A 12,914-nucleotide genomic window follows, 5' to 3' on the forward strand; every position below is an offset into this window, starting at 1 on the left:
AAGGGTAAACAAATAGGTCAATGAAACGGAATGGACTCCTGAAGCAGAACCAAGTACATACAGCTAAATTATTTAAAACAAGCCTGCCTTACAGAACATAGTTAGGATCATTCTTTTCAATATAGAGATTTGGTTCAATACCAGTTCAATGAAGGACTAAATATCCACATAAAAAGCATTAAAAAAAAAAAAAAAAAAAGACCTTTGTTTCATCACAAAATCAAAAACAGTAATGTGGTCTACAGATTTATATGGGGAACAAAAATAGAAATAAGATGTGTAAATAATAATATATGAAGATATAGTAATTAAAGTTGCTTAAGTAGGACACAAAAATACTAAACATGAGAAATTGAAAATGTTTGACATATCAAAATTAAGAAAATATTTAAATCAAAAGATACTATTAGCAGAATGCAAAGATAAGTTATACAGTGAGAAGATATTTGAAACATAACTAAAGAGGTTTATGTCTAATATACATTTTAATGAATTCCTATAGAAAACAATTTCTAACTAAAAGGCAGAGAACTAATGAAAAATGGACAAGAGACTAAGAATCACTCTACAAAACATAACATCCTAGTGGCCAATAAAATATGAAAAGATAACCACTTTTATTTGTTATCAGCAAAAAACAATTTAATCATGCTGAAAAATCAATTCAATTTAAAAAAATAATAATCTTAAACTTTGGCAAGAATTTCGAGGGACTGGAAGTCTCAAACACTGATATTGGGAGTATACAGTGACACAATGTCTATAGAAGCATTCATTGTTGCTTACTGGGATTGAAAATGTAGGACATTTCTTAAAGCCTAGAAATTTCAATCTTATTTATAATTCAACAAAAATCCATGTAAGGTTGCAATAAAGACATTTGTAAGCATATTTATAGAAGTCTTATTCATAATAATCCAAAATGTGGAATAACTAGAATGTTCATCATAGGAAAATTGCTGCTGAGTTTCATATATTCATATAATGTGTGTGTGTGTGTATATATATATATATATATATATATATATATTCATATATTTTATTGAACAAAATAACAAAGGTGAAAGAACTACACGCAGACACACACACACATCTCATAGCTAAACTGCATTAAAAAAACCATACCCATAAACATGCTTGTATAATACAATTATATACATCTTTTTTAAAAGACCAGATGAAGTTATGATGCTAGAATTCAGAGTAGTGAGAAATAAGGACCAAGTAGTGTTTCAGTTGTTTATTATCATTCCAGTTATCTATTGCTATATAATAAACACAGTGGCTCAAAGAAGCTTCTAATTTCTCTCCTAATGTTTGGGATTAGGAGTTTAGGAGCAATTTAAGTATGTAGTTCACATATTCTCAACTATGTGGCCACAACAGGGTTGGCTAGGGTTAGAAGATCTTTCCAGATGTTCCCTTCATTTGGTTTTACTTGCCCAACCCCACTCCCACTATGTCTCATTCTTCAGGGTCTTTTTTTAACTATGTTTTTATTGAATTTTTTTAGAGAGAAGAAGGAAGAGAAAGATCACAACATAGATCAGCTGCCTCCTGCTCACTCCCCAGTGTGGATCCAGTCTACAGCTGGGGTATGTGTTCTGCCCTAGACTAAAAAGCTGACACCAGCTTTATTTCTGCCATGTTTTATTGGTCAAAGGATTAACAGAGATCTCTCAAAATAAAAGAAAGAAAATATTTAATGGAAGCAGAAAACAAAAAATTGCATTTCTTTTTAATTTACCCTAGGCAGTAGCAATTTGGAAGAGACATGAAACATGGTTTTAGCCACAGTTAATTTTTTTTTCCATTGGAATAATAGTTATAGGTTTAATTTGTTACAAATTATCAAGCTACGTACTTAAAGTGTGTGTTGTGTGTGTGTGTATGATATATTTTAAGTTTAAAAATAAAAAATTAGGTGCTAGATTAAGTTAATTTTAATAAAAAATATTTGATGGAAAATGATTAGGTTAAAAATAAATTTAAAGTATAAAGTGGTAAGAAGGATTAAACTATTCACTGAATATTTACTCTCTCTAATATTTCAGGCATATTTCAAAGACCTAGACATTTTTAAAATACAGGAGAAAAAGGAGACAAAGAAAAAGAGAAAGAGAGAACTAATAATAATAATTCCAAGAAATCTGGAGAACACTGAATAAAAGAGGAGATGAGAATTGACCCCAGTTTTGGGTGTGTGGCAAGACTTTGAATGAATTATAACATCTATTTCCTCTATGGATTAGGAAATAAAATTTGAAATAATGGCTAAATTTCTCAATTTGGTGAAATTTGTAATTGTGAAGATTTGAGAAGCTCAGTGACCTGCAAATAAGACATATTCCGTGAGAATTAAATCTAGGTACCTCAACAGTCAAACCACTGGAAAATAGTGATAAGGGGAAAATCTTGAAAGCAAGCAGAAAAGTAATATATGACATTATCTCCGAAAAATAATCTAATGACTGCAACTTCTAACAAAAATCCACATAGCCTAGAAAACAGTACCAAATGTCTTTAAAGTACTAAAAAAAGAACAAAAACTAACCCTAGAATTCTACATCCAGTAAAATATCCCTTAGTAATGAAAATTTAATAAATACATTTTAATACAAATTAAATCCAAGGATAACTCTTGTCACCATATGCACACTCATGGTAAAGAAATCCCTCAATCTGATATGGCATCAAGGGTAAACTCATTTTTTTAATGAATAAAAGTAAATAATCAGGTATATATGAAACACTAGTTTTTGTTTATTTTCTTTAAAATCAACATTGCTACTAAAAGCAAAAATCATAATGTTTTGTGGGGTTTATAATATTTAGAGATTTAATATGCATAACTACAACATAAAATATTATGAAGGATAGAAAGGGATCTATATGATTGAAACTTTTCTATGTATTATGTAAAGTAGCAGAATATTGCCTCTAAGGCAACTGTGAAAATTTAGGAATGCATATCATGATATCTAGGACACCACAAAAATATGTAAGGATACCTAAACATATAAGGTTACATAACCAAAAGCAATAGATTAGTAAAATTGAATTCCAAGATATCCAAAAATTTTTTCTTAAAATACAGATATGAAGAAACAGAAAAACAGAATTTAAGAAAATTAATAAAAACCTACTAGAATAGCTAAAATTTAAAACAAAACTTTGAGTAATGTGTTGTAAAATATGTTAAATAGATGACTAGTGTGATGGTACTAGGACTATGAATTATTATAGGCACTTTGGAACACCATTTGGCAGTGACTATTAACGGCCAATGTATGTATCCCCTGCAGCTTAAATTTCTCTTGCAGACATATATTTAAGAGAAATACAGAAATATGTGCTGTGCACTGATAGACCTGTATAAGAATGTTTGAAGCAATATTCATACAGCTTTAAAGTGGAAACATTCAAATCCCTATTGTCAAAAACTCAGAAACAACAAAATTAAAACCACTAGACCAATAAAATTTTCAGTAAGAGTTTATTGTGCATATAAGAAGAGTTTGTGAACTGGGAGTTTTCACACCGAAACCTGCTATGAAGCTCAGAGGCATGACATTACATGATGGCTTATTATAAGGTGAAAATGAGGAAGTTGTTTAATCTTTATAGTGATTATCAACTACCATGGGGAGTTTCCAGACAGCAGGAGATTAGTTAAAAGTGATTATCTTATATGACTTTTTAAGATGACTTAAGTTTCTTTTATTATTATCAGAGGCATTTACAAGAAATAACCTACGCTAAATTTCACTTATGTCCATGAAATAAACTAGATTTAGTTTTGCTTATGTGGTATAAATGGTTTTGTCTGCTCAGGGAATTCTAAAATCTGGTCTCCATTTTTAATTTAATTTTAACACTGTCAACAGTATAATAAATTAACACAATAACTGAGGTTTATTCCTGTAATTAAATGTGAATCTGAAATATGAAAGAACATCATAGATGAATCTCACAACATGATGTTGTCTGAATAAAACCAGACACAAAAAACAACATACTGAGATTACTACATTAATAAAATATCCTAAAATACTAGGATAGTAGTTAGTATTGCGAGGCAGTAATGACAGAAAATGCACAAGTGAACATTTATAGGGTGAATAAAAGTAGATACATGAGTTTTAATTTGTAAAAGTTCTTTGAACACTATACTTAATATATGTGCCCTTTATAATCTTTATGCTATACTTAAATAACAAGAGCTTTTGAAAATATGATTTCTCTACTAGGTATACACGTATTTTATAATATAGTTTCTCATTATTCTTGATATATTCGTGACACATTTTTTGCGAGATGTTTTTCAGGGAGACTATTTTATAGAAAGAGGGGAAAGGCATGAAGGTTGGTTAATAGTAAAAAATAGTAAGGAATAAAATCAGCAGAAAATGGCCAGTTAAGCTGATATTGTAATTATGTAATGATGAGGTAAATTAAACATAGCCAATAAAGAGACCCCATGCGCAATTCAGTAAATTACATATTTAGGAAGGATAGACAGGAAAATAGGAGGGCTTTTGGTCCCACTCATCACTTATAATACAAGTACTTTTAAGAACCTCCTATTTTCTTGCAAGTATTCTTGATGCTATAGAAACAACAATTTTTAAAATGGGATTTATTTGATCTCTCTAAACCTGACTATACCATAGTCATATCTTACCGATGTCACCTCTGTCTCAATACCCTATTTTCTTAGTCTTTACCTCCCTGAATGTCATGATGGTCATATCTTTGATAAAGAAATACTTATATAACACCCATCTTCTTTTTTTTCATTAACTTATTTTTGTTACAGATGTTTCTTTTTTCTTCTCCATTGACACTCTCCTCCCCATCCCCCCACCACGTCCCCAGCTTTGTTGTCCATGTCCATCAGTTATGCATACATGCATATAAGTTCTGTGGTTTATCTATTCCCTTCCCCCCAACACCCTCTTCTGAAGATTGTCAGCCTGTACCCTATTTCCACATCTCTGGGTCTACCCTGTTTCTCAGACTGTTATGTTCATTATATTCCACAAATAAGTGTGATCATGTGATACTTGTCTTTCTCTGCTTGGCTTGTTTTGCTTAGGATAATACTCTCCAGGTCCCTCCATGTCATCTCAAAGGATAAGAGGTCTTTCTTTTTTACAGCTACATAGTATTCCATTGTATATATGTACAGCTTGTTTTCTTCTCCTCTGATAACAATATTTTCTCTTTACTAATTTGCACAACACTTCTGCAGTAAATTAATAACACATGGATCTGGGTTTGGAATCTCTAGTGAAACCACACTTCAAGTAAGTATGCTGGGCTCTGACAGGATGTATGTGTATTCCCATCAGCATAGGATGGTTTTCTAAGTCTGTAGATACTGAATAACTATCAAATCGTCCACTGCTTCAACCTGTTGACTTACTATTGAATCTTCCTCTAGACCCAATCCTTCAAAGTAAGATAAGAGCAGGAAGGACCTTCTGAGTCAGAGGCTACTTAGATGTTCTAAACTCCATTTTGAATATTGGGAGAGGGATCATCTATGTCTTCCCAGCTTTGCATTTCTGATAGCTAAAGTTTTACTTATGAAAAATAACTTATAAGGAGCTTAAGTGAGAAAAACTGGTCATACAATACATAATGGATGGATTTGAAATTACACTGACTAAAGCCATGAAGGGGAAGCAAGAGAATAAGACTTGAAAGATCTCCCTTGACCAACGGGTTCCAGTCAACACATTTACAAACATGACTCATATTCCTTCTTTATAGGATGGCATCTTTTTTATGTGGAAGATTCTACCCAATCTTTTCTTTATTCTTTCTTTGAAGGTGCAGCTAACTAGGTCATGTATAGACTTGCTCAAATTATAGTTTTCTCTTATTTGCATGAAGGTTTTCTTATCGTAACTTCATTACCACCATGTGGGGTTCCTATCCCCAAGGCAATGAGAAAATGAATGTGGCAGCCTTGGCCTAGTCTCCATGAACAGTGTTAGGATCTTGGGAATCCACACTTGTGCAGTTAAAACAATCCAAACTACTCCACCTCTTTGCCTATTCTCTTCCTTAAAAGTCTCATCGTCATTCTCTTCCTCTGATTTCTTCCCACCTTTGTCTCTTTCTATCTTGTTTATCTACAACAATTTTTTCATAAAGTGTTCCTTTAACTAGTTCTGTTTCCATCGGACAAACATGATGCTTTTCCATCTTCCTGTTGCCTGTATTCCTCACCTACAAATAGTTCTCTTGCAGCAACAACAATTTTATATCATACACTATTTGTAAATTACACTTACAACAAAATTTATATCTTGAAATGTAGAATGGGTGAAAAACAAATGTGTCCTTTAAAATCAAATATGATTTTAAAATGAGTAATTAGATTTAGTCATTCAGCGGTTTAAGAGAACATATTCAAAGATGAATAAAATATATTAAGTTGAATAAAATAAATTCAGTCACACTAGATAGAGAGCTCTGGCTCAGTTTCACTTTTGGTTTATGTTGTCTATAATTATGACTTTTTTAAAAAATGGCTTTAATTGTCATTTTAAGTATACAGTAGAGGAAAGTGTACTTTAATAAAAATATACTTATTCCAGTGATGCTGGCAAGGTTGAAAGTTACTCCTAATGTCCATAGCTATGAAAACCAGTTTGTACATGACAAGACACTGAGATAAATAAACATTCCCTTTGAAACAAATTCTTAAAATAAAATAAAGTTTACAGTGGCTTTTTTCAACAGTATGCATTTTATGACAATAACATGTGCAGAATGAGCACCCTAGAGCCCTCTTTATATACTAAAGAAAATGAGCATTTACATTATTCATGGATTGTACTAAATTTAAAAAAGGTCAATTATACAATTACCCCTTAGACAGAATAAATTGTCCTGGGATATACAGCTTTAACACCACCATTAAAGTTGTTTATAAAAGGAAGAGAGAATTAAAAAACAATATTTTTTTCTGGGGAGGGAAGTTTTACATTTGTTGTAATAAGGAGCAAGTGCCATTCATTAACTCAAAAATGGAATGGAGGGCCCCAAAAACACACTATTTGAACAAACCGACCCATGTACATTACAGTTTTAAAAATCAAGTTTTTATACTATATGTTACAAGTCCCAACTTGGCACTGTCAAAATGGCATGGATTTCTTTGCTTGCTTGTTATTATGCTCCATGAAGGTGTTACAGGTCTTGTGGCATTCAGCTGCTTTTCCTCTGAAGATTTTAAAATCTGAAAAGAGCACATTAGTGTTTTGTCCACACTCACCATGGTTCCTGCATTGCCAAACTCCACAATAACTGGGTGCAGAAAACAGAGTGACCAGCTGCTTCTTTGCAAAAAATATTCATATCCACCTTTAACCACCTGATGGGCTGTACATATAAAAACCAAATCACGCTTATAGGGAAATTCTGCAACCTCTTCTGCACCAAATGTGAAGGAAACTCTGTCCTTTTCACCCCAGCCTAAGTCATCTTGATTGGGGTCAGATCACAAAGAAGATTTTGCTCAGGCACATCAGTTGTTCACGTAATTCACTGACTGTGCTCCATAAATTGAAGATCTGGTGATAAACTTCCACAACAGCAAACTATTTTCTCATCCACAATGGCTGCTATCAGTAAAAAGTTCAAGTAGTCTGTGAAAGTTTTCCATACTTTAATGTTTTTTTCTTCTTTTACATTCATTATACAATTCATAAATTCTGTTGATGTAGCACATTCATGGTTTCCTCTGAGAAGACAAAACATTCTTGGGATGTTTGATTTTGTACACTGGTGACTGCTTCCCCCTGTCCACAGAGTCCCCAAGAAACAGATAGTTGTTGCTTTCTGCAGGGAAACCACCATACTCAAAAAGCTGAAGCAAATCATAATATTGCCCACAATATTACAACATATTTTCAGAGGTTCTTCAAGTAAGTTCTAGTAAGATAGACCGCCTGAGCAAGATCTTTCGTGGATTTTAAAACAATCCTCTAATTTCATTCTCCTGTAGCTAGACTTTCTTTTCCGTCTGGGACCCTCTAACTTGCAGCAGCAGTTGGATGATGCTGTCAATTCTGAGTTTATCTATATGGGGTACAGCTTGGCCATCTGCCCTCCCCTGCTTCCTCCTTCTCCCCACTGGATCCCCTTAATTGTGGTATATTGTGTACTATTGGACGCCATCCAGCTGGGGACATCCAACTGCACAGACATTCTCAGGTACTCACATTCTCTTCCATGAAAGTGATTCTCCATATTCCTACTGTCATTAAGCACCACATTTCATGTGAATGTAGAGGAGACTTCACTCCACTCAAGCTCAGACTGAGTTGGGGGTCACCATTCTAGAAACCACAGAATGAACGATGGTTTTCATAACTTTTGAGATGGTGAACTGGCCAGTGCCCTTTCTAGAAAATGCTGTCACTGAATAAACTAATAGGACTATTTCACCATGATCAAGAAAGGAGGACTAAAGCTAAACACTTCAAAACATGAATTAAGATTTAAAAAACTATAGCAACAATACACAGTTTTTCTCCTCTGTTAATGAACTTTTAAAAATATTATTATTAAACCTTTCAAAAATAATATTTTTATAAAAAGAGATTTCAATATCTATACCTTATAATCACACCATGCATCTTCATTTAACTTGCAATCTGTTAAAAAAACATTCAAAACAGTTTTTTAAAACAGTCCTAAATAATAAAGGACAGTAAAGGTAAATATTTTATATTTACATGTTTTAAAAAGTATTTTATTTTTTAATCTTAGGGTGGACTTGAATTTTGCTATCAGATTAAATGCTAAAGGCAAAATAGAGAATAATAAAATAAATACATCAGTTGACACTTTTTAATTAACATTTTTATGTTCTCTTAATGCTCCTTACAATGTAGCCTAATAAGATTTGAGATCTATTAACAAGTAAATAAATATGTCTAGAAATTTTGTTTATTTCTAATAGTATATCCTGCATTCTTTTTTCTGCCAGTTCAAAAAAAAATTCACTGGACATTTTTCTCTGGTATTCATAGGAAAATATTTTCTTTATCATTAATAGTATTTAGAGATCTTTATTATCATAACACATAAAGGATATGAAATAATAAAATCATAGTCAGATGAAGAAATTAAGCCTTATTACCCAGTTATATAAATTGCTAAATTGCTGTAGAACTTTTGAGTAATTTGTTTAATTACATGGAAAATAGAAAACTAAACTGCAAAGAAAATTTTATATTACAAGAATTATGAACATCACCTTTTAATTATTTTTATACACCCAACATAATTTACATATGTAAATTCAATTGAAATGAATCTCTTCTGAAGAAATTAATTGTGCTGTTACCAGACCTCTCTATACTCAGGAGAAACCCACGAGTTTCTTCCTTCTGCAACATAATGAGAAGCAATGATCTATGTTCATAAAATTTTTATGAAACAACATTTTCACAGATTTTTATTTTTTGAAATCTGGGCATTACTACACCATTCAAGTGGTAGTGCATTGCCTTGGATTTGACAGTCGGTTTAATTTTCTACAAAGTCAAACAGGAAAAAAATAAAATAAAAAAGTTTTGTTAAATATTATCTAGGATTGAGTTGCTGTTAAATCTTTTTCACATGTAGCTATTTCTCAGAAGGATCCTGGTTGGAGCAGAGCCTTCTATGCTTCCAAAAAAATCTTTTTTCCTTTAAGTGTCCAAGAGAAAGAGACCTGTTTTTACTTCCTTCGGTCCATAAGGACCTTCTAACTGAAAGGAAGGAATTTCTATTTATACTCATTTTGTATTCTTTGTGAAACATGATGTGACATTGAAATATGATCCTTTTCTTAATACAAAAATATTTTGTGCCAATGAAGCTAAATAAGCCAGCACTGTGTGCAAAAGTTCTGTAGTTATTCTGTCCCCCAATCCAGTTCTTGTTCTTGGTTACTTAACCACCTGTTCTTAAAACAAATCTTAAGATGGTAGGAATTTCTCACAGTCCCATACTTATTTCTCTCTAAAAATCCGAATTTTCAGAACTTAACACTGCATTGAGAACACATGTTTATCACAGACAAACTCACCGGTTTCAGAGAAAAGAACTAATCAATTAACAATAATGAGCAAATATGTCCCCGCTTCTGCTTCTCCTCCATTTACTTGTAACAGTCTAGCCTTTGGGCTTGGCTGTAATCACGCCATTAAACAGAAAAAGAGTAAAGTTTAACCTACCTCCCAAACAAAATAAAAATATAAAAGTTTAAAATTTTGATTTTCACTTGTCAGCAGCAAGGAATTAAAAAAAATGAAGAGGATACTTAAGCTATTCCAAGGGGTCAGATTCTATAGAGGTCTGCTTATTGAATTCCATTAGTTGAATTCTGTCTCTCAACTGTATCACTAAATATAGAGCCACGCTGAGTTAATTACCTGTTTTCCTCATATGTTTCTAAATTTGAAAAGGCAGGTAATATTGATGGAAAGAAAGAGGACAAAAAGAAAAGAATATTAAGCCTTTTAAAACACTACTGTTTTGTTCTTTTTGTTTGTTTGTTTCAAAACAATATTGGCTTAAAAATAATAGCCAATCCAGATTTTTACACAAGTTTATCCCTTCCGCTGCAGAACCTCAAAAACACATACAAAAAAAAAAAAATAGTTCAGAGCAGAAATAAAAGCCCCCAATAACACAAAGTTTTGCTATTTGGAGAAAACTTGGCACAAGCTGTAGAAAGAGAAGAGAAGAAAAGCACATGGAGAAAATCTGGACCATGTCCTTCACACTCTAATGTTCATGCTTTAGGATATACGATCACCTGTAGCATTAATAGAAAATGTTAATTACGGGGGGAAATCAAGTCTATGTCTATGTCTTAGAGAGTGTGGTGGAGGTTGGCTGAGAGAATTATATAATTTTCTTAAAAGAATAATTTATAATCAGTCATCATAAGTTATGATCTAAGAAAAAAAATGTGTTAGCAAATAACAAGAATGTCATTTCTGAGTTTTATGTCCTAGTCCTTCTTACTTTTTAAATAGAGTTTGGTGATTAAAGATTCCAAGTAGGGAATGGAGTAAATTTTGTTATAGCAGATTAAAAAAAAAATAGTGTAGATACTGGGATATCCCAGGAGGACCACGGAAATGAACTAGTTCCTTTGTGATCTTCCAGATCAGGGGTGATGTGAGATCATGTCAGATTTATCAGCCTCTCTAAAACATCACTTTGCATTTTCACTTCTGTCCCCGTCCTGACTCTGGGCAAGCCCCTGATTTTGCATCTCAGGCAAGTTTCTAGAGGTCTACACTTAATGCCATCCACAGAGAGCCTGAGGGTTTCATAAATGAAAGATATTTTCTCCTGATGGGATCCAACGTAGAAGTGATGTGTGCACAAGAGGACTTATTCTTTGGTTACCTTGCCTGTGGTTTCTATGTCAGAGATTATAAGATAGGTATATTAGAAAGAATTTCCTGGACAGATACCAGAGGGAAAAATTATTATAGAACCTAAATGTATGTACTAAAACCTATAATAGTGTAATGCCAGGTTTTTGTTTGGTACTTTTAACAAATGAATTAATCATTTAGTTATATAAATGCGTATACTTTGTATTGGGCTTTTTAAATAATTTATTCCACATGAAGAAGACTCCTAGTATTGACAAAATAATAGAGATTGAAATGACTCAACAGGTGAGAAATGTAAATACTTAAGTTCATGTGCTGTAATAAGAATGTTTTTGTCTCTGTGAAGTCTGAGATTTCAGAGAGAGAAGATTAAAAACTTATATGTGGGCTTAATGATGTATTTTAGGTCAGAACTGATAAAAACTAAATTGCAGCTTTCATTTAAATAGTAAATTCTATTGTTATAGACACATAATCACTGATGAGAAGTGGTTTTCAATTTCCAGGTATTTTTGTAAGGTACAATGGATGTGTGCGTGATTTTTTATTTTGGAATATGAGAAAAAAGTTTCACTTAAAGTTATTAAATCCCCTTTCAGTGACTTTTCTTATATTCCCTTTTCCATTTAGCTTTTGTGGGTTTAGACAAAGAAAAAATCTAGAAAATTGCAGGTGGGCAGAAGGCTTTAAATTCTTCTCTTGGGTCTCACAAGCTATATGACCTTGGAAAGTTATTTCAACTTTATGAGCCATGGACTCCTCCTCTGTTTAAATAAAGATAAATAGAATATGTTAATGTGGGCTAGCTGTAATAAATGGACACACACACACACACAGCACAAGGTCAGTGATATCTACTAATTACATTTAGGTATGTGTAATCTCTGAACCCACTACTAATATGTGTATATTTACCAAACCTTGATTTTCAGGTGCTTATAGATATTCAAAAATGATTTCAACATACATGCTATAAAAAAGCAATCATTTTTTGTGGAAAATATGTCTGTGTACTGAAAGTTAAACATGAGTATACATTCTTAATTATCATTACCAGGAGTCTGTTTGAGTATTTCAATTTAATTTTAATGTGGGAAATTTACCTGAGAAATAGTTTTTGAAACCGAGTATGTTGCTTCGATTAAAATCTGCTTGCCTAGGATGAAATCGGCTGGTGCTGGCGTGAGGTACTTTCATCGTCCTTTTGACAGAACTGTTCCCAAAGTGACACCTATGTCCTCCACTTGGTTTCTTTTCCAGAGATATAAGAGGAAGAAAAGAAGTGTTTGTTTTTGTTTGTTCACTTGTTTTTCATTTTGAAATATCTGTTTTTGTATATTTTTAAATAAAAGGCTCTGGTTTTGTGACAAAGTAGGATAAAGTGTCAAATTATACCAATTCTTGATATCATAAACTTCTAAAATAGCTAATAATGAAGCAGGCTAAATTTAGAGTTTTATAGCTATTAAGTAATTTAAAAAATATTGGATA

The 12,914-nt window shown here is 32.4% G+C and overlaps 1 pseudogene; it reads right to left on the bottom strand.

Moving 5' to 3' along the window:
* Positions 1-7,111: 7,111 nt before the first annotated feature.
* LOC118622351 lies at positions 7,112-12,620 on the bottom strand (annotated as a pseudogene).
* Between the last annotated feature and the right edge of the window lie 294 nt (positions 12,621-12,914).

Source organism: Molossus molossus, unplaced genomic scaffold, assembly GCF_014108415.1.
Source record: "Molossus molossus isolate mMolMol1 unplaced genomic scaffold, mMolMol1.p scaffold_m16_p_9, whole genome shotgun sequence".
Lineage (NCBI taxonomy): Eukaryota > Metazoa > Chordata > Mammalia > Chiroptera > Molossidae > Molossus > Molossus molossus.